Below are 22813 nucleotides of genomic sequence, written 5' to 3' on the forward strand. Positions count from 1 at the left end.
GACACACAGAGTCTGTCATACAGAGTGAAATAAGTCAAAAAGAGAAAAACAACAATCATATATTAACGCATATATGTGCTGTATGCAGGTAAAGAAGAATAGAACTGGACATGGAACAACAGACTAGATCCAAATTGTGAAAGGAGTACATCAAAGCTGTATATTATCACCCTGCTTATTTAAATTATATGCAGAGTACATTATGCAAACTGCAAGGCTAGATGAAGCACAAGCTGGGATCAAGATTGCCAGGGAAAATATCAATAACCTTAGGTATGCAGATAACACCACCTTTATGGCAGAAAGCAAAGAAGAACTAAACAGCCTCTTGATGAAAGTGAAAGAAGAGAATGAAAAACTCAACATTCAAAAAAACTAAGATCATGGCATCTGGTCCCATCACTTCATGGCAAATAGATGGGGAAAAAATGAGAGACTTTATTTCTTTGAGCTCCAAAACCACTGCAGATGGTGACTGTAGCCATGAAATTAAAAGATGCTTGCTCCTTGGAAGGAAAGTTATGACCAAACTAGACAGCATATTAAAAAGCAGAGACATTATCTTGCTGACAAAGGTCTGTCTAGTCAAAACTATGGTTTTTCCAGTAGTCATGTATGAATGTGAGAGTTGTACTATAAAGAAAGCTGAGCACCAAAGAATTGATGATTTTTAAATTTGGTGTTGGAAAAGACTCTTCAAAGTTCCTGGGACTGCAAGGAGATCAAACCAGTCAATCCTGAATATTCATTGGAAGGACTGATGCTGAAGCTGAAGCTCCAATATTTTAGCCACATGATGCGAAGAACTGACTCACTTGAAAAGACCCTGATGCTAGGAAAGATTGAAGGCAGGAGGAGAAGGGAACGACAGAGGATGAGATGGTTGGATGGCATCACCGACTCAATGGACAGAGTTAGAGCAAGCTCCAGGAGTTGGTGATGGACAGGGAAGCCTGACATGCTGCAGTCCTTGTGGTCGCAAAAAGTCAGACACGACTGAGAGACTGAACTGATATGTGGAATGTAGAAAAATGATACAGATTAACCTATTTGCAGGCCAGGAATAGAGATGCAGGTATAGATAATGGATGTGTGGGCACAGTGAGGGGAGTCAATCAGATAAACTGGGACACTAGGATTGATGTATGGGCACTGCCATGTGTAAAACAGACAGTTGGTGGGAACCTTCTGTGCAGCCTAAGGCTTTCAGCTTGGTGTTCTCTGGTGATCTAGATGGGTGGGAATTGAGGATGAGAGGAGATCCAAGAGGGAGTGGATATATGTATATATATAATTAATTCACTTTGTTGTACAACATTATAAAGCAACTATATCCCATTAAAAAAAAAAAGAAAGAATGGTTGAAAATTTCCCAAGTTTGAGAAAGTACATCTACCTACACATTGAAGACATTTGTAAATTCCAAAGAAGATAAACCCAAAGAAATCTATACCAAGATATACTGTAGTCAAACTATTGAAATCTAAATCTTTCTCTTGAAACCATTAAGAGAAAACTGAAGATGTCACTACATGGGAAAAAATTCAAATACAAAACCCACAGTGGCCAGAAGAAGTGGCATCATAGTTTTCAAGTAATGAAAAGAAAGAACTGTCAACCCAGAATCCTCTATCTAGAGAATATATCCTTTAGGAATGTAGGGGAAATCAAGACCTTAGGTGAGAGAAAACTGCAAGAATTTGTTGCCAGTAGACCTATCCTAAAAGAATGGCTAAAGAAAGTTCCTCTAAACAAAAAAAGGAAAGATAAGTTTTGGAGCAGCAGCAAGGTAAAAACAACAATGAAAACACGAAAAATATGGGTAAAAACAATGTATTTTCTCTCTCTGGAATTTTCTACATTATGCTTGATTTTTGAAGGGAAAATTGTTAACACTCTCTGATCTGGTTATCAATGTATGTTGTTATGGTTCAGTTGCTAAGTCATGTCCATCTGTTTTTGATCCCATGGACTGCAGCATGCCAGGCTTCCCTATCCCTCACTATCCCCTGAGTTTGCTCAAACTCATGTCCACTGAGTCAGTGATACCATCTATACATCTTATCCTCTGTCACCCCGTTCTCCTCTTGCCCTCAATCTTTCCCAGCATCAGGGTCTTTTCCAATGAGTTGACTCTTCACACCAGGTGGCCAAAGTATTGGAGGTTCAGCTTCAGTATCAGGCCTTCCATTGAATAGTCAGGGTTGATTAGGAAAATCTTTACCATCTGAGCCACCAGGGAAGCCCTATAATATATGCATGCATGCTAAGTCCCTTCAGTCGTGTCCAACTCTTTGCAACCCTACAGGCTAAAAAGCACAACTAAAGAATCTGCCTGCAATGCAGGAGACCCAAGTCTGATCCCTGGATCGGGATGATCCCATGGAGAAGGGAATGGCAACCCACTTCAGTATTCTTTCCTAGAGAATCCCATGAACAGAGGAGACTGGCATGCTACAGTCCATGTGATTGCAGAGTCAGACACAACTGAGCCACTAACACAGAGTGTGGGCAATCTACACGAAATTCACTACAAAATAACAAGATAGGTAGACTAAAAGTAAAAAGATGGAGAAAGATATATCATTCAAGCATTAATCAAAAAAAAAAAAATGAGTGACTGTATTAGTACAAGATATGGTAGACTTCCATGAACCATGAACTTCCAGAGAGCTGGAGAAATATCAATAACCTCAGATATGCAGATGACACCACCCTTATGGCAGAAAGTGAAGAGGAACTAAAAAGCCTCTTGATGAAAGTGAAAGTGGAGAGTGAAAAAGTTGGCTTAAAGCTCAACATTCAGAAAACTAAGATCATGGCATCCGGTCTCATCACTTCATGGAAAATAGATGGGGAAAACAGTGGAAACACTGGCTGACTTTATTCTTCTGGGCTCCAAAATTACTGCAGATGGTAATTGAAGCCATGAAATTAAAAGACGCTTACTCCTTGGAAGGAAAGTTATGACCAACCTAGAAAGCATATTCAAAAGCAGAGACATTACTTTGCCAACAAAGGTCCGTCAAAGCTATGGTTTTTCCAGTGGTCATGTATGGATGTGAGAGTTGGACTGTGAAGAAAGCTGAGTGCTGAAAAATTGATGCTTTTGAATGGTGGTGTTGGAGAAGACTCTTGAGAGTCCCTTGGACTGCAAGGAGATCCAACCAGTCCATTCTGAAGGAGATCAGTCCTGGGTGTTCATTGAAAGAACTAACGTTCAAGCCAAAACTCCAATACTTTGGACACCTGATGCGAAGAGCTGACTCATTGGAAAAGACCCTGGTGCTGGGAAAGATTGAGGGCAGGAGGAGAAGGGGACAACAGAGGATGAGCTGGTTGGATGGCATCAGTGACTCAATGGACATGGGTTTAGGTGGACTTCGGGAGTTTGTGATGGACAGGGAGGCCGGGCGTGCTGCAGTTCATGGGGTCACAAAGAGTCGGACACGAATTAGTGACTGAACTGAACTGAACATTCGCACTCATGCTTTCCTTAAGCCTGTGTAGCAATGTATCTTGCCCTAGAACTGGTTTTTCTTTAGGTTGGGAGCTAATAATTACGTAGCCACGGGATGTCTCTTTTGCTGTTCTTTTCAAGCCTTTATCAATTCAGTAGAAAAAGTTTTATGTATACATATATAAATAGTAAGTGAAAGTTGCTCAGTCATGTCTGACTCTTTGCGACTCCATTGACTGTAGCCCACCAGGCTCCCCTGTCCACGGAATTCTCCAGGCGAGAATACTAGAGTGGGTTGCCATTTTCTCCTCCAGGGGATCTTCCTGACCCTGGGATCAAACTGGCTTCTCCTGAGGCTCCTGCATTGCAGGCAGGCTTTTTACCCCTGAGCCACCAGGAAAGTCATGTATAAATAGTAAGTATAATATAACATATATATTTTGAAAAACTTAAGAATTTTGCCTAGCTAAATAAATTTATGACATTTTAGTTCCACTTGTTTGACTAGAATGCGATGTTTCTAATTTACATTCAGTCAAAACTTTGATATAGTTCCATTTATTCTGACATTTAGTGTTACTGCTAAAGTCTAGAAAGGTTATTTTAGTGATTTTAAAAAAATTGTGAATGAGTCATGAAAATCCTAATCCAATTCTGAGAATATAAAGATATACTATGTTATTAAAAAGAAAAACAATAGGAAATAACATGTGATACAGTATTATTAACTAAAATACAGATTTCGTTCAAATTCTCACAAGTTTGTTCTAGTGTCTATTTATTTTCACACCTTATTTAACTGCACTGAGCAGCTTCAGCTGCATGCAACAAATTCTGGTAAATTCTCTTCATGTTTATTCTATCACAAGTATTTTCTACTTTTTCTTGTTATGGCTTCTTAGATATACCCATCATTTAAAGGTGAACGTTTAATTTCCAAATACATAGTTTTTTAAAGTTATCTTGTATATTAATTTCTCATTTAAATTTAACTTTCTTCTCTGCAATCACTCTCTGTGGTTTTTCAGCCTTCTAACTTTATTGAGGCTTTCAATGGCTAAGTCAAAGATCTCTCTTGGTAAATCTCTCTCTTCACACTGTACTTCAAAATACGTGAGCTATTTTCAAATATAGTTTGACATTGATTTCTAACATAATTCCACAGTTAACAGAGAACAGACTCTGTATGACTTCAATACTTTTAGACCATGAAATTTTTCCACCTTGTTTTATGTCCCTGGATCTATTCCAGTGTCTCCTAGTTAATAGTCTATGGGAACTTGAGTAGAATTTATATCCTATTGTTGTGTGAAAACTGTATAAATCTTAATTATGTTGAATTGGCTCATGGTGTTTTTCAGGTCTACCATATCCTTCTGCTTCTCTGTATAATCATTCTATTAACTTTTGAATGTTTGACATTGAAACTCAAACCAAAAATATTAATTTATCTACTTTAAAAATAATTTTAATAATGAAACTATATGTAACTTTGTTATGTGTTTTCCAAGTCTCCTGTAAATGTGTAAAATCATACATTTTGTAATTTAAAAAATATAACTGTGATACAAGTATACAATTTACAGCACAGGGGATATGGCCAATATTTTAGAATAACTTTATATCAGTATAATCTACCAAAATATTGAATCACTATATTGTACACCTGGACTAAATATAGTATAAATCAATTATAATAAAAGAAAGAAAAATATTATTAATAACAATAAATGACATTTGCTGGAAAAAAAGGAAAGAAATGGGTGTTATCAAAACATCATTTTCTGCTTAAATATGTATAATACTTGTCTATTTGTTAATTATACTTTAATAAAGTTAAAAAAAGAACTGAAAGAAAAAGCATGTGAGTGGTTAAACAAATGATATTATCATGGGACATTTATACTCACAAGCCACTGAAACATGCAACAACTTGCATGAATGCACTTTCACAGAGATAAGCTATTCACAAAAGGTTACATATCATATGATTCTATGTGTGAAACATTACTGAAATGACAAAATTATAGAAACAGGACCAGCTTAGCTGTTTCCCCCGGTTAAGTGTGGGGTGGGGTGGATGGAATGTAAGTGTTGAAAAAGGGCAACACGATGGTCCTTTGGTGATGGGACACCCTATATCTTGGCATCCTGGCAGCCATGTTGTACTATAATTTTGCATGAGTTTTGCCACTGGAGGAAACTTTGTAAAGGGTTCAGGGCATCTCACTACTATTTCTTACAATTGCATGTATATATACAATTGCCTCAAAATAAAAAATTGAATCTCCCTGTCTTCCCAGAGTCATTCAGCCACTACCCAGTTCCTCTCCTGTTCTATATAGCACAACTTCCCAAGACTATATTCATCTCTCCTTTATTGAACCCACTTCACCCAAGCTTATGTCCCCCAGTTTGATGAAAAACAACCTTGCCAAGGTCACTGGTAAACTCTCAACTCTGTCCCTCTCTGGGGTTCTCAGCATCCTACTGTGCAAGCACCCTTCCTTCTGGTCCCACGACTCCCTGGCCCTCTGGTTCTTCTTCTCATTCTCCTTTGCTGACTCCCTCCCCTCTTCCCAGCCTTTGTCTTGAGCCCTCCCTCCCTAGATTTCAGTCTCAGGTCTTCCCAGCCTTTGTCTTGAGCCCTCCCTCCCTAGATTTCAGTCTCAGGGCTTAAGACACAGGCCACTCTGAAGATGTTTATCTCCCATTCCAACCTTCCCTGAGCTCAGGCTCCCACCACAGCCTCCTCTGCATCCCTGCTCATCACTGACCAGTGACTCTGTTCTTGCTCAGCTCACTTTCTCAGGGTGACTGAGGGTTCTGCTCACCCAGAGGTCCCTCTCTTTCTCTTATGTTCCTCATCCTGTTCCTCTAAACATATCCCAAATCCTCCTGCTTGCACCTCTTACACATGTGATTGGAAAACCCCAGCCCACAGCATGTCCACTGGGAACACTCGCCAGCACCCCTGCCCCTGGCTGAACTTCCACTGAACCCAAAGCCTAAGTCTGGTCTCATCCCACTGAACCCCATGCAACTGATCTATTGAAAGATGTCTAGTGCTCACCCTGAGAACTCCACAGAAGAGGGCCTGGTCAAAATATGAGGGTAAGCTTGGGCTGGGACAGACACCTGCAGTGAGCAGGAGAGGTGCCATCCCTGGCACCCTGACCATCTGGAGCAGGAACCCTCCAGTCAGTCAGATTTCCACACCAAAATAACCAAGTTTCCACCAATTTAGGAAAAAAAAAAAAATGATGGTCATGGCTGACATTTCAGACCCATTGGAATGTCACAGTCACACCTGTCCTTTTAAATACATCCACCTATGCTATCTGTTCTGCCCTCTGGCTCTGACTCCTCCCAACTAGCCTAGTTTCGGTGCCCAGAGGATGTGCCCAGAGGCTGATGGGAGGGACCCATCAGTTGACAACACTGGGTACAAGGGCGGCCAGGGGACAGTGCCCAGGGGGAGATGACTGGGCATGCCCTGCTGGGAGGGCAGTGGGTTCTACCCCTGTGTCTTTCCCCTGACCTGGTCCAGCAGCTGTTGTTCACTGTTCCAGGCCTGAGGGGAAGCTCAACGATGGAGGCATTAAGAAAGGAGGATCAATAAGTGGGATTTATCCCAGGGATGCAAGGATTATTCAATATATGCAAATCAATCATTGTGATACAGCATATCAACAAACTGAAAGATATAAACCATATGATCATCTCTACAGAGGCAGAAAAAGTTTTCAACAAATTAAACACTCATTTATGATAAAAATTCTCCAGAAAGTAGGCATAGAAGAAAACTACCTCAATATAATAAAGGCCATATACAACAAACCCACAGAAAACATTATTCTCAATGGTGAAGAACTCAAAGCATTTCCTCTAAGATGAGGGACAAGAAAACGGTGCCCATTCCCACCACTGTTATTCAACATAGTTTGGAAAAAATCAGAAAGAGAATTAAGGAAACAATCCCATTTGCCATTGCAACAAAAAGAATAAAATACCCAGGGATAAACCTACCTAAAGATGCAAAAGACCTGTATGCAGAAAACTATAAGACACTGATGAAAGAAATCAAAGATGACACAAACAGATGGAGAGATATTCCATGTTCTTGGATTGGAAGAATCAATATTGGAAAAGTGACTACACTGCCCAAAGCAATCTATGGATTCAATGCAATCCCTATCAAAGTACCTGCCTCCTGAGAAACCTGTATGCAGGTTAAGAGGCAACAGTTAGAACCAGATATGGAACAAAAGACTGGTTCAAAATTGGGAAAGGAGTATGTCAAGGTTGTATATTGTCACCCTGCTTATTTGTTTATATGCTGAGTACATCATGTAAAATGCCAGGCTGAATGAAGCACAAGCTGGAATCAAGATTTCCAGGAAAAATTCAATCATGTCAGATATGCAGATGATACTACCCAAATTGCATAAAGCAAAGAGGAACTGAAGAGCCTCTTGATAAAGATGAAAGAGAACAAAAAAGCTGGCTAAAACTCAACATCAAAAAACTAAGATCACAGCATCCAGTCCCATCACTTCATGGCAAATTAGTTCAGTTCAGTTAGTTCAGTTCAGTTCAGTTCAGTCGCTCAATCATGTCTGACTCTTTGTGACCCCAAGGACCGCAGCACGCCAAGCCTCCCTGTCCATCACCAACTCCCGGAGTTTACTCAAACTCATGTCCATTGAGTCGGCGATGCCATCCAACCATCTCATCCTCTGTCGTCCCCTTCTCCTCCTGCCTTCAATCTTTCCCACCATCAGGGTCTTTTCAAATGAATCAGCTCTTCGCATCACGTAGCCAAAGTATTGGAGTTTCAGCTTCAACAACAGTCCTTCCAATGAATATTCAGGACTGATTTCCTTTAGGAAATCATGGCAAATAGATGGGGGAAAAATGGAAACTGTAACAGACTTTATTTTCTTGGGCTCCAAAAGCACTGCAGATGGTGACTGCAGCCATGAAATTAAAAGACACCTGCTCCTTGGAAGAAAAGCTATGACAAACCTAGATAGCATTTTAAAAAGCAGAGACATCACTTTGCCAACAAAAGTCCTTGTAGTCAAAGCTATGATTTTTTCCAGTAGTCATTTTGTATGGATGTGAGAGTTGGACCATAAAAAAGGCTGAACACCAAAGGATTGATGCTTTTTACCTGTGGCACTGGAGAAGACTCTTGAGAGTCCCATGGACTGCAAGGAGATCAAACCAGTCAACACTAAAAGAAATCAACCTTGAATATTCATCAGAAGGACTGATGCTGAAACTGAAACTCCAATACTTTGGCCACCTGATGTGAAGAGCTGACTCACTGGAAAAGACCCTGATGATGGGAAAGATTGAGGTCAGTAAGAGAAGGGGATGACAGAAAGTGAGATGCTTGGATGGCATCCCCGATTCAATGGACATGAGTTTGAGCAAACTCTGGGAGATTGTGAAGGACAGGGAAGCCTGGTATGCTGCAGTCTAAGGGGTTGCAATGAGTCTGATACAACTGAATGAGTGAATGACAACAATCAAACTACTAATGGTATTTTTCACAGCACTAGAACAAAAAATTTCACAATTTGTATGGAAACACAAAAGATCACAAATAGCTGAAGTAATCTTGAAAAAGAAGATAGGAGTTGGAGGAATCAACTTTCCTGACTTCAGACTATACTACAAAACTACAGTCAGTAAGACAGTATGGTATTGGCACAAAAACAGAAATATAGATCAATGGAACAAGACAGAAAGTCCAGAGATAAACCCACATATCTATGGGCACCTTATCTTGACAGAGGAGGCAAGAAAATACAGTGGAGAAAAGACAGCCTCTTCAATAAGTGGTGCTGGGACAAAATGGACAGCTACATGTAAAAGAATGAAGCTAGAACACTTTTCAACACCACACACAAAAATAAACTCAAAATGGATTAAAGATTTAAATGTAAGGCCAGAAGCTATAAAGCTCTTAGAGAAAAACATAGGTGATATTCTCTTTGACATACATCACAGCAAGATCCTCTTTGACCCACTTCCTAGAGTAATGGAAATAGAAACAAAAGTAAACAGATGGGACTTAATTAACCTTAAAAGATTTTTCACAGAAAAAAAAACACTAAACAAGATTAAAAGACAACCCTCAGAATGGGAACTGCAAATAAACAGTTCATTCAGCTCAATAGCAGAAAAACAAACAACCCAATCAAAAAATGGCTGAAAGACCCAAACAGATATTTCTCCAAAGAAGACATACAGATGGCCAACAAACACATGATGCTAAACATCACTCATCATTCAGTTCATTTCAGTCGCTCAGTCATGTCCAACTCTTTGCGACCCCATGAATCGCAGCATGGCAGGCCTCCCTGTCCATCACCAACTCCCAGAGTTCACTCAGACTCACGTCCATCAAGTCAGTGATGCCATCCAGCCATCTCATCCTCTGTCGTCCCCTTCTCTTGCCCCCAATCCCTCCCAGCATCAGAGTCTTTTCCAATGAGTCAACTCTTCGCATGAGGTGGCCAAAGTACTGGAGTTTCAGCTTTAACATCATTCCTTCCAAAGAAATCCCTGGGCTGATCTCCTTCAGAATGGACTGGTTGGATCTCTTTGCAGTCCAAGGGACTCTCAAGAGTCTTCTCCAACACCACATTTCAAAAGCACCAATTCTTCGGCGCTCAGCTTTCTTCACAGTCCAACTCTCACATCCATACATGACCACTGGAAAAACCATAGCTTTGACTAGATGGACATTTATTGGCAAAGTAATGTCTCTCCTTTTCAATATGCTATCTAGGTTGGTCATATCTTTCCTTCCAAGGAGTAAGTGTCTTTTAATTTCATGGCTGCAGTCACTATCTGCAGTGATTTTGGAGCCCCCAAAAATAAAGTCTGACACTGTTTCCACTGTTTCCCCATCTATTTCCCATGAAGTGATTGGACTAGATGCCATGATCTTCATTTTCTGAATGTTGAGCTTTAAGCCAACTTTTTCACTCTCCTCTTTCACTTTCATCAAGAGGCTTTTTAGTTCCTCTTCACTTTCTGCCATAAGGGTGGTGTCATCTGCATATCTGAGGTGATTGATATTTCTCCCGGCAATCTTGATTCCAGCTTGTGCTTCTTCCAGCCCAGCGTTTCTCATTATGTACTCTGCATAGAAGTTAAATAAGCAGGGTGACAATATACAGCCTTGACATACTCCTTTTCCTATTTGGAACCAGTCTGTTGTTCCATGTCCAGTTCTAACTGTTGCTTCCTGACCTGCATATAGGTTTCTCAAGAGGCAGGTCAGGTGGTCTGGGATTCCCATCTCTTTCAGAATTTTCCACAGTTTATGGTGATCCATATAGTCAAAGGCTTTGGCATAGTCAATAAAGCAGAAATAGATGTTTTTCTGGAACTCTGTTGCTTTTTTGATGATCCAGCAGATGTTGGCAATTTGGTCTCTGGTTCCTCTGCCCTTTCTAAAACCAGCTTGAACATCTGGAAGTTCACGGTTCACGTATTGCTGAAGCCTGGCTTGGAGAATTTTGAGCATTACTCTACTCGCCTGTGAGATGAGTGCAATTGTGTGGTAGTTTGAGCATTCTTTCACATTGCCTTTCTTTGGGATTGGAATGATAACCGACGTTTTCCAATCTTGTAGCCACTGCTGAGTTTTCCAAATTTGCTGGCATATTGAGTGCAGCACTTTCACAGCATCATCTTTCAGGATTTGAAATAGCTCAACTGGAATTCCATCACCTCCACTAGCTTTGTTCGTAGTGATGCTTTCTAAGGCCCACTTGACTTCACATTCCAGGATGTCTGGCTCTAGGTTAGTGATCACATCATTATTATTATCTTGGTCGTGAAGATTTTTTTGCACAGTTCTTTTGTGTATTCCTGCTACCTCTTCTTAATATCTTCTGGTTCTGTTAGGTCCATACCATTTCTGTCCTTTATCGAGCCCATCTTTGCATGAAATGTTCCCTTGGTATCTCTAATTTTCTTAATCACTCATCATTAGAGAAATGCAAACCAAAACTACAACAAGGTATCACCTCACACCAGTCAGAATGGCCATCATTAAAAAGTCTATAAACAATAAATGCTGGAGAGAATGTGGAGAAAAGGGTACCGTCTTGCACTGTTGGTGGGAATGTAAGTTGATACAGCCACTATGGAGAACAGTATAGAGATTCTTTTAAAAAACTGGGAATAGAACTATCATATGACCCAAATGCCAACACTAGGTACTTACCCTGAGAAAGCCATAATTGAAAGAGACACATGTACCCCAATGTTCGTTGCAGCACTTTTTACAATAGATAGGAAATAGAAGCAACCTAGATGTCCCTTGACAGATTAATGGATACGGTAGCTGTGGTACATATATAAAATGGAATGTTACTCAGCTACAAAAAAGAAAAGAATGCATCTGAGTCAGTCCTAATGAGGTGGATGAACCTAGTCTATTATACAGAGTGAAGTAAGTCAGAAAAAGGAAGAAAAATATTGTATGTTACTGCATTCATATGGAATCTAGACAAAATGGTACTGATGAACCTATCTGCAGGGGAACAGTGGAGATGCAAACATAGAGAACAGACTTGTGAACACAGTGGGGGAAGGAGAAGGAGGGACAAATTCAAAGAGCAGCATGGAAGCATATACTTTGTGTGCTAAGTTACTTTGGTCATGTCCGACTCTGTGCGACTCTATGGACGGTAGCCTGCCAGGCTCCTCTGCTCATAGGATTCTCCAGGCAAGGATACTGGAGTGGGTTGCCATGCCCTCCTCCAGGAGATCTTTCTGACTCAGGAATCAAACCTGTGTCTCTTACGTCTCCTGCACGGACAGGCAGATTCTTTACCACTAGCACCACTTACCGTATATAAAACAGACTGCAAGTGGGAATCTGCTGTGTGACACAAGGACCTCAACCTAGTGCTCTGTGACAAACTAGAGGGGTGGGATGGGGTGGGAAATAGGAAAGGGTTTAAGGAGGGAGGGGATTATATATATCTGTGGCTGATTCATGTTAATGTATGGCAGAGGCCAACACAATATTGTAAAGCAATTACCCTCCAATTAAAAAATAGAGGGGAAAAAAGAATCAAAAATAAAAAAGAAAAGGGGATTAAGAGAGCTGTGTTCTCTATGCTCCAGCTGGGGCCAGATACCCACAGCCCTTCCATGATGGCAGTGAGAGCAGAATTTGGCTAGGATTTTATGGGCATGATAGAATTTCTTTGCATTCTAGGTTTGGTGCCAATGAGCCAGCAGAGACATAAGAACAGGAAGTGGAACTCAGAGTGGCAAGTCCTAGGAACCTGCCCTGAGTAGCCTTCAGCCCAGCAAGACTACACCTAAACAAGCACCTCCGTGGTACACTGTGCATGTTGTGGTGCTGTTATAGTTGTCTTTGGGATGTGGTCCCCTCTTCTGCACAGACAGGCCAATTGAATAAAGTGAATGACTTAATACAATGCTGCTGCTGCTGCTAAGTCGCTTCAGTCATGTCCAACTCTGTGTGACCCCATAGACGGCAGCCCTCCAGGCTCCCCCATCCCTGGGATTCTCCAGGCAAGAATACTGGAGTGGGTTGCCATTTCCTTCTCCAATGCATGAACGTGAAAAGAGAAAGTGAAGTCGCTCAGTCGTGTCCAACTCTTTGTGACCCATGGACTGCAGCCTACCAGGTTCCTCCGTCCATGGGATTTTCCAGGCAAGAGTACTGGAGTGGGGTGCCATTGCCTTCTCCTAGCCTGGTGCTTTTACAGTAGTACATAAACCAGCAGTAGCAATACACATTATGTGGAAAACAGTTTCTTTGTAAATTTTAAGAACACTTTTCTCCATGTTCTTTCATCATTTGACATAATGCAATAATGAAAACAGACGACAGACTAAAAGCACATTAGCTGCTGCGAAAACTTTATTATTAAATAGAAATCATTCCACAGGCAATTCCTTCCTCCTATAGACAATGTCTAAGTCCTGAGAACACACCCAGTTATATAATGTCCCTCTCCACAAAACCATTCAGGACCAAAGTTTCCTTCTTGATGTAGAACTGTCCAGGTAGCTACATCCCTGTGGATGTGACTGGGTCTTCTGCATTTGGTGCAGTCTTTCTAGGTGATGAAGCCCAAAGAAGGTGCAGGAATCGACTCTGGGATTGTAGAGGCCACCAGGAATTGGCCCACCCAGTACACAGAGACAGGCCTTTCCCAGTGACGGCAGTGTGGGTGCCTTTTCCCTTATCCCACTCCAGGCCAGGACCGAGACTGTGAAGTCTGATCCTTAATCCCTTCAGATGGCTCTTGCAATGAATGAACTGGGTTAAAAGCCCCCTTTTATGTTCTCTCTTTTTAATTTTACATCTTTAATTATCTTTGGCTGCACTGGGTCTTTGTGGCTGTGCATGGGCTTACTCTAGTTGTAGGGAGGGGAGGCTATTCTCTAGTCACGGTGTGAGGGCTTCTCACTGAGGTGGCCTCTCCTGCTGTGGAGCAAAGACTCTAGAGCACAGGCTCAGTAGGTGTGGCACAGTGGCTGAGCTGCCCTGAGACACGGGGGATCTTCCCAGAGGAGGGATCAAACCATTGTCCCCTGAGTTGCAAGGTGGATTCTTAACCACTGGCCCACCAGGGAAGCCCTCTGTTCTCTTTGTAAAGTGGGGACAAAGAATATTGCCTACTGTATCAGTAAACAAAGGACGCTGTGACAATGAAGCCAGCAGCCCCTATAGCCACCGCCAACTGCACCCTGAGGAGGTTCAGGGTGGAGGAAGCAGGTGGGATGCAGGCCCTGGAGAGCTGAGATGCATATCAAAGGAGTGATTTCAGTGGGCCCAGATGCTAGCATCTTCTCCTACAAAGAAAAGCACTAAATTCCTTGGGCTATCTGGTTCCTTTCAATTAACAGTTATCTTTTGATGCTCTGACTACCTGGTTTCTGCCGCAAAAATTCCTATATATCTTGGCTACTCTCTTACATCTTTAAAGCAATCCCTCAGAAATATCTGAAAGGCTATCTTCTGGGGCTTGAGTCCTCAGAAAACCCCCTGAATAAAATATAATTTTCAACTTTTAGTTCAGACAAAAGAGCTGTCTTCCTCTGAGCCTTGAGAAGAACTTGGTGTGCATGTGTCAAGTTGCTTCAGTGGTGTCAGACTCTGCGACCCCATGGACTGTGACCTGCCAGCCTCCTCTGTCCATGGGTTTCTCCAGGCATGAATACTGGAGTGGATTGCCATGCCCTCCTCCAGAGGATCTTCCTGATCCAAGGATCAAACCCAAGTCTCTTTTGTCTCCTGCCTTGGCAGGCGGGTTCTTTACCACTAGTGCCACCTGGGAAGCCCCAGGTGAGGAAGAACTTGGAGGTCCCACTCTGTGCTCAGGCCTCTCTCTCTCTCTCCCCATCGTAGGAGACAGAGCTCTCCCTCCCCGAAAAGAGACTTGCGCTGCAGTTGAGTCCTGCTACTCCCCTTGCCAAGTGCAACTCCTTGTACTTGGGGTCTCAGGTGCCTTAGCATGGGGGCATCCTGCCCAGGCAAGCAGTTCCCCGAACAGTAGGCAAGCACCTCCACATATCCCGCAGTACAGCACAACTGAAAGCACAAAACTGTAAAATCTAACCAGCAAGTGAGGTTCTCACTCATGGACATGTGATTCACCAGTCCCCTTCTGCAGCCCAGACCACTGTGTTCCAGCTGCCTTCTTATCTACCCCAGTGTCTCCAAGGTGCCCAAACACCTCTGCAGAAGTCCCAAAACCTGTTCCTTCCCCTGGGGTCCTATGACCATTCAGGTACACACAACCAGGAGCACCTCTGATGACTCCCTCTGACTCTGCAGACCCTCACCTAAGCAGAGCCTCCCTGACCTGACTGCAGTCACCTCTCAGCTGGCAGGACTCTACAGTGGCTTTCTAGAACCTCCTAGCTGCTCCCCATCATCTAATCACGGCGATCTTTCCAACATGCACATGATGCCCTGGACTCAGGCTTAAAACCTTCCTCAGGCATTGAGGCACCCAGATCTGTAGCAGCAGCTAGAGTCTCCCCCTACCCCATGATTCCTGATGATCTCAGATCTCACTTAACCCCAAGAGTGTCATGGCTTCTCAGAGAACAAGAATGGTATCAGCATTTGCTTTTCATCAGTGCCATAAATATTTAGAGACTTATATTCCTAAATCACCCCAACATTATACCTGATTTGAACAATGGCACTCAAGCATTTGTAAACTAAATCTACAATAAGAGGTAGTTTTTGTGCAATCCTTTACAATTTGGCTCAGATGGTAAAGAATCTGCATGCAATGCGGGAGACCTGGGTTCAACCCCTGAGTTGAGAAGATACCCTGGAGGAGGGCATGGCAACCCACTCCAGTATTCTTGCCTGGAGAATCCCCACGAACAGAGGAGCCTGGTGGCTATACTCCATAGGATCACAAAGCGACTAAACAGAGTTACAGTTTACCTAGAGCTCTCATCTGACTAGTGTTTACGTGGGTTAAGTCAGCAGTGAGAGCAGATGTCATCCCACAGTTCAGGCAGAACATTTCCTCCGTATCCCCACGGCCCTCCTGGGCTGGGGACGCCCTTTGTCTTGGGAACTTGCCTCCCAATGAGCCATTATATCCAGAAAATAACTTGTTGTGGTGTCAAGCCCGAGTGCTCATACCAGCTATTCAGTCTTAGACTTCGCACATTTTCCCTGAGAGGAATTTTCCTTGCTCCTAAAAGCAACAATTTAGCACAGGCTTATTAAAACCCCATCTGCTCCCTAGAACAGGTTAGCTCCTCATCTCCTCTCTCCCAACTAACCTGAGATTTAATCCTTAATAGCAATTATGTGAGAGGGTTTCCCTGATGGCTCAGATGGTAAAGAATCTGCCTGCAATCTGGGAAACCTGGGTTCGACCCCTGATTTAAGAAGATCCCCTGGAGGAGGGCATGGCAAACCACTCCAGTATTCTTGCCTGGAGAATCCCCATGGACAGACAGCCTGGCGGCTACAGTCCATGGGTTCACATGGAATCAGATACATCTGAGTGACTAAGCACAGCACAGCACAAGTATCCCTAGACGTATTCAATCTCCCAGGCCCTCCAAGCCCAGGCAGGCCTTGCCCCAGGGGCCTGGACAGCAGACCTCATGCTCACCCCCTAGCTCACCTCATGCACACCTCGGGGATGGCATTTCCTAGATGATTTAGGTTACAGGGCACTGCCTTGTAAATACAAGGATATAGAAGCCGCCCACCCTGCTCACAGCCTCCTGTTGGCTCTTCCTCAAAATCACTGCAGGTTGTAGAGTTATCACATTCCTTAAATCAGCGCTCAAACATTTTCCTTGGGTAGCTTCACAGCTAGCCAGGCCAGTGTGGTAGGAGCTCCAGATACCTACCCTGTCAAACCCAAGCACATCCACACCCAGGGATGCCTGTGCTTGACATCCATTCTTTGGAAAGAGTGGGCAACCTTAAATTCATTTACTCCACTGTGTGTGGTCAGAGTGCAGAGAAGCAGCTCTGAGGGATTTAATGTTTTCACCCTGGCGCATTCCATTCCACAAAAACGCCTGACTAGTGTTCACGTGGATTAAGTCATTCCTCAGTTCAGGCAGAACATTTGCTGCCTGAACTGTTCCAAATTCTCTTCCTCCGTGTGCCCACGGCCCTCCCGGGCTGGGGACGACGCCCTTTGTCTTGGGAACTTGCCTCCCAATGAGCCATTATATCCAGAAAATAACTTGTTGTGGTGTCAAGCCCGAGTGCTCACACCAGCTATTCAGTCTTAGACTTTGCACATTTCCCCTGAGAGGAATTTTCCTTGCTCCTAAAAGCAACAATTCAGCACAGGCTTATTAAAACCCCGCCTGCTCCCTAGAACAGGTTAGTTCCTCATCTCCTCTCTCCCAACTAACCTGAAGACTTGATCTTCTTCCAGGAGCAAGTTTACAGTTGAAGATGAGAGCGCTGAATGACGATGGAGGTAGTCCCGGGAGGCAGGCGAGCTCCCAGCTGCTCCACGGTCCTCCTGCCGGCCTGGCCACACCCACAGACGTCACGACGGGCATCCCCTCCGCCCCCAACCACTCCACCCCATTGCTGCTCCCACCCCTGCTGCCTTACCCTAGCAGCTGCAAGAGACAGTCAAAAAATGAAGACAATATGTAAAATAGATAGCCATTGAGAATTTGCTGTATAACTCAGGGAACTCAAACCCAGGCTGTGTAACAAACCTGGAGGGGTGGGATGGAGTGGGAGGTGAGAGGGAGGTTCAAGAGGGTGCGGACATAATGTATACCTATGACTGATTCAAGCTGATGTTTGGCAGAAACCAACACAATTCTGTAAAGCAATTATCCTTAGATTAAAAAAATAAATTAAAAAAATAAATTAAAAAAATTTTTAATAAAAAAGAAATGAAGAAAATATGCTCCTGGTCAGAGACCAGAGCTCACTCTCTTTTTTAATTGGAGTATAGCTGCTTTACAATGTTTTGTTAGTTTCTGCTGTACAGCAAAATGAATCAGCTATATATGTATATATCCTATCTTTGGGGGATTTCCTTCCTATTTAGGTCACCAAAGAGCACTGAGTAGATTTCCCTGTGCTGTACAGCAGGTTCTCATTAGTTATCTATTTTATACATTATATATATATATATATATATTTCTCAACCCCAAGCTCCCAATTCATCCTACCCACCCACTCACTTCCCCCTTGGTATCCAGATGTTTGTTCTCTACATCTTTGTCTCTATTTCTGCTTTGCAGATCATCTTTACCATACAATATTTGATTTTTCTCTTTCTGCTTACTTCATTCTGTATGACAGTCTCAAGTAATATTTCACAGTATATTTCTACCACATCTTCTATTGATGGACATTCCATGTCCTGGCTATTGTAAATAGTGCTGTGTGATGAACATTGGGGTACAGGTATCTTTTTGAATTATGCTTTTCTCTGGGTATATGCCCAGTAGTGGGATTGCTGAGTCATATGGTAGTTCCATTTTTAGTTTTTTAAGGAAACTCCATACCGTTCTCCATTGTGGCTGTACCGATTTACATTCCCACCAACAGTGTAAGAGGGTTCCATTTCTTCAAACCCTCCCAGCATTTATTCTTTGTAAATTTTATATAATCATGGCCATTCTGACTGGTATGAAGTGATACCTCATTGTAGTTTTGATTTACATTTCTCTAATGAGTGATGTTGAGCATTTTTTAATGTACTTGTTGGCCATCTATATGTTTGTATTTCTGTATTTCTTCTTTGGAGAAATGTCTGTTTAGGTCTTCCACTCATTTTTTGACTGGGTTGTTTGTTTTTCTGATGAGCTGCATGGACTGTTTGTATATTTTGCAGTTTAATTCTTTGTCAATTGCTTTGTTTGCAAATATTTCTCCCATTCTGACAGTTGTCTTTTTGCTTTATGGCCTTTTTCCTTTGCTGTGCAAACGGTTTTAAGCTTAATTAGGTCCCATTTGTTTCTTTTGTTTTTATTTTCATTACTCTAGGATGTGGGTCAAAAAAGATCTTGCTGAAATTTATGTGAAAGAGTGTTCTGCCTATGGTTTCCTCTAAGAGTTTTGAAAATACAAAGCACTTTACGAATTTACATGTCATCCTTGCTCAGGGGCCATGCTAATCTTCTCTGCATGGTTCCAATTTTGGTATGTGCCACAGTGAGTGCCAGGGGCAGAGCCCTCTCTGAACACTAGGTGCAGCCAGCACTTACTGTGCCCCATGCAGCTCTGCTTGATAGAAGGTAGCCAAGTACTGATACTTGTAACAGTTTTTTCCCTATGAACAAGAATTGGGAAAATGTGAAATTAGTAAATATTCTGCCTACTTTTTTCTGTTTTGCTCTTGAAGAGTTCTCTACTACAGCTGATAAACCTGATCAGCATTCATCTTATTTCCTTATGCTTTCCCGCCTCCAGCCTAGGGCTGTGAAGGTTACACTTGTGGAAAGCACTGTATCATACAACATACACACACACACAAACAACACACAGACACACCCACATACAGATGCACACTTGGACACACATGGACACATAAACACATAAGGAAATACAAACGGACACACCGAGACAGGTAAACTATTCACAGAGACACAAACATACACACACATATCACAGACATTACACACACAGAGATGCAGAAGCACACCCAAAAATATAAACAGGCACACAGAGAGACACATAAATAACTACACGCAGCCCAACACACAGACATATGTATAGGCACAAACACACAGGCGCACACACACACAGACACACAGGCTTGCTGTGGACTGGGAAGCCCCACTGGGGCTTTAATCTACTGGGCACTGCAGGAAGTCCAAAGCTCTTCGCTCACCTACAGTGTAAGAGGCAGAACTCAAAAAGTTATCCTTATGAGAGTGTCTTCTCCAAGCCTCTCTGAGAGAACTATGAAGCCCTCTAGGTGTTCGAAGGTACACACTTATAACACGTATGCTGTAGAATCGATGCTTTTGAACTGTGGTGTTGAAGAAGAGTCCCTTGGACTGCAAGGAGATCCAACCAGTCCATCCTAAAGGAGATCAGTCCTGGGTGTTCATTGGAAGGACTGAGGTTGAAGCTGAAACTCCAATACTTTGGCCACCTGATGCAAAGAGCTGACTCCTTTGAAAAGACCCTGATTCTGGGAAAGATTGAGGGCAGGAGGAGAAGGGGACGACAGAGGATGAGGTGGTTGGATGGCATCACCGACTCAGTGGACGTGAGTTTGAGTAAACTCTGGGAGTTGGTGATGGACAGGGAGGCCTGGCGTGCTGCAGTCCATGGGGTTGCAAAGAGTCAGACACGACTGAGTCACTGAACTGAACTGAACTGTACAAAGCAGGGTGTGGTGGGGGCTGCCCAGGAGCAAGGACCAGGGATGCAAGGTCGTCAGGCCTCCCAGAGCACAGTGGGCACTGCCACAGAGCAGTTCCAGTGCTGGCACACCAGCTAGAGACCCCAGCGTCCCCAAGAGAAGGCCAAGTGCCACATTAGTAGTTGTCTGTATTCAGACTGCCACTCGCAGCCAGTGTGGACACAGCAACAACCCTATTCACGTGGAGTGGAGGCCACCTTGGCCAAGTCTTCCTCCAGCACTTTGAGAACTCTGATACATGGGAAAGTGGTAAGGGGGCCCCAGAGCATGAATGTGTAGGCATCTGGGGCAGACAGAAGGTTCCAGGCTGCCCTGCCCTTACTGAATGCCCTCCATACAGTGGGAGGCTGACTGTGAGTGCCAACGTGACCAGAGAAGGGTCACAACGCACCAGCAGGGCAATCGTGGCTACCACATGGCTCTCCATGCCTCATGCCCATGTCCCTAGCATCTACGTGCTGACCCCAAGCCTGTCTAGTCTCTGTCTCTTGAGTAGCTGCTAAACATTTGTAGTGAAATCACTCCTATTCCTGCTCCAGGGGGTGAACTTGCATGGCCTAAATTATGGAAGAAATCTCACCCTTGCAAGGAATTGGCAAACCCACATGGTAGTGAAGGCCCTTCAGAGCAGGGGAGTCTCCAAGGCCATGTACCACGTTGGACCAAACCATGAGCTATCTCAGATCCTGGTTTATTGCCAGCCCTCCCTCTTGGTTGCTGAAACCAGGTCCAGATCGGGGTTCCCTTCTTGGCAGCTGGGAACAAGAATTGGATACAGAAGCATCACTAGAAACCTGTAGTGTAATTCATATGGCCCTGCTTTCCCGTGAAAGGGGACTGGACTTCTTCAGCCAGAGTGGTTGGGGACAGTTCAGGAAATACATGGTGATTTTACCAAGATATCACCATAAAGTCACACTTTTCTTGGATGGCTCAGGAAATTCCAAAATAGGAGGTCTCTAAGTTTTCTCAGCAAAGAGCAGCATTGGAATCTGACACAAAGGCCAACAGTGTGTATTTTGAAGTACATGGTACTGTGTACCCTGGAACAATATGAGTTTGAACTGTGTAGGTCCATTTACACATGGATTTTCAGCTGTGCATCCCGAGCTCCCATGTTGATCAAGGGCCAACCATACTTGAATGTACATGCAAATTTCAGCATTTCTGCAATAAAATCCTTTTGCTTATATTATATACAGTGGTGGGTTTGTGTGAATGTGTGCTTATGCATATTTTATGTATTTGTGGGTGATCCTGTGAAGACGCCCCTGACCTCAGATCCTCAATTGACAGGTATAACTCAGAGTGACCCCCTGCCCTGCCCTTCAGCCACGTCTTCAGTGGAAACCTGACTGTGGCTTCCCTTTATGAACTCCACCCTTTATGAAGACCACTGGCTCTTCAGGCTTCTGTGGACCCCGGCCTTTGTCTGCTCTGACCACAAAGCCCCTGTGTTCTGCTCACCCACTGGTGCCCACAGATGGTCAGATCAGCCAAACCTGCATATTGATCGTTTATAGGTATGGGAAAGGAAGGGATACTGGGGCAGATGGCCAGAGCAGTTTCCTTCTACCACTTGGCCCACCTCAGAAAGTAGACAAATCAAACACAAACTCAGACACGTCTTTATCTATTTCTGTAACAAACCACCCCAAGTTTGGTGACAAAAATAGTGACCATCTATCATGCTCCCAGATTCTTTTGGTCAGAATGGAATTCAAAAAGGCACCATGGAGATAGCTCATCTATATACCAAGACAGTCAGGGTGACACAAAGGTGGGAAGTAACTTGAGTCTGGAGGCTGGAAGCATCTGGAGGTGCACTAACTTACCTCTGGTGTGGGTCTACTGCCATTGCCACATGGCCTGTTCCTTAATGCTTGGACTGCCTCACAGCATGGTGGCTGGGACCCAAGAGTCAGGAAATGGAAGCGAGGTCCATGAGGCCTGACCCAAGATAGGCAGGTGCCACCTCTGCCATATTCCATTTAGCGAGCAGTCACAGAGGCCAGGTCCAGGGGAAGGACACAGCTCCCAGCTCTTGATGGAAGAAATGTCAAAACCATTATAGCCAAGTTTTAAATTGCATAAATGGCTCTCTCGCCAAGGATAGCCTAACTGAACAATGAAGGCTTAATGCAAGCAATGGGAGGAATTCTGTACTAAATTCTGCAGTTTAAAGGCATTTAGTAGGGAGGAGACAAAATGGCAGAGTAGAAGGACATGAATTCATCCCTTCTTACAGAAACCAACATCTACTAACATATCTACTAAATCACAACTAACTACTGAATAACCACTGACAAAAAACACAAACAGATGGAAAGACAGACCATGTTCTTGGATTGCAAGAATCAATAGTGTGACAATGACTGTACTACAACAGGCAATCTGCAGATTCAATGAGATTGCTATCAACTTACCAATGGAA

General features: G+C 43.3%; 1 protein-coding gene and 1 non-coding gene across 5 annotated transcripts in view; both read right to left on the minus strand.

The window, feature by feature from the left end:
• The window catches only part of OCA2 (OCA2 melanosomal transmembrane protein), a 280525-nt gene extending 262976 nt beyond the window's left edge, over positions 1 to 17549 (minus strand). For 2 of the 4 annotated variants that reach the window (XM_024979497.2, XM_024979496.2), the window contains exon 1: positions 17390 to 17543. The gene's annotated coding sequence lies outside the window, so the exon portion shown is untranslated. Of the gene's footprint in view, positions 1 to 17389 lie in introns of all 4 variants that reach the window. The other 2 variants (XM_059877646.1, XM_059877649.1) reach the window with 2 other exon arrangements.
• Positions 17550 to 19066: 1517 nt separating this feature from the next.
• Positions 19067 to 19169, minus strand: LOC112443600 (U6 spliceosomal RNA). Its single transcript, XR_003031989.1, has one exon. It is a non-coding gene; the product is annotated as a U6 spliceosomal RNA (small nuclear RNA).
• Positions 19170 to 22813: the final 3644 nt, after the last annotated feature.

This window comes from Bos taurus, chromosome 2 (genome assembly GCF_002263795.3).
Source record: "Bos taurus isolate L1 Dominette 01449 registration number 42190680 breed Hereford chromosome 2, ARS-UCD2.0, whole genome shotgun sequence".
NCBI lineage: Eukaryota > Metazoa > Chordata > Mammalia > Artiodactyla > Bovidae > Bos > Bos taurus.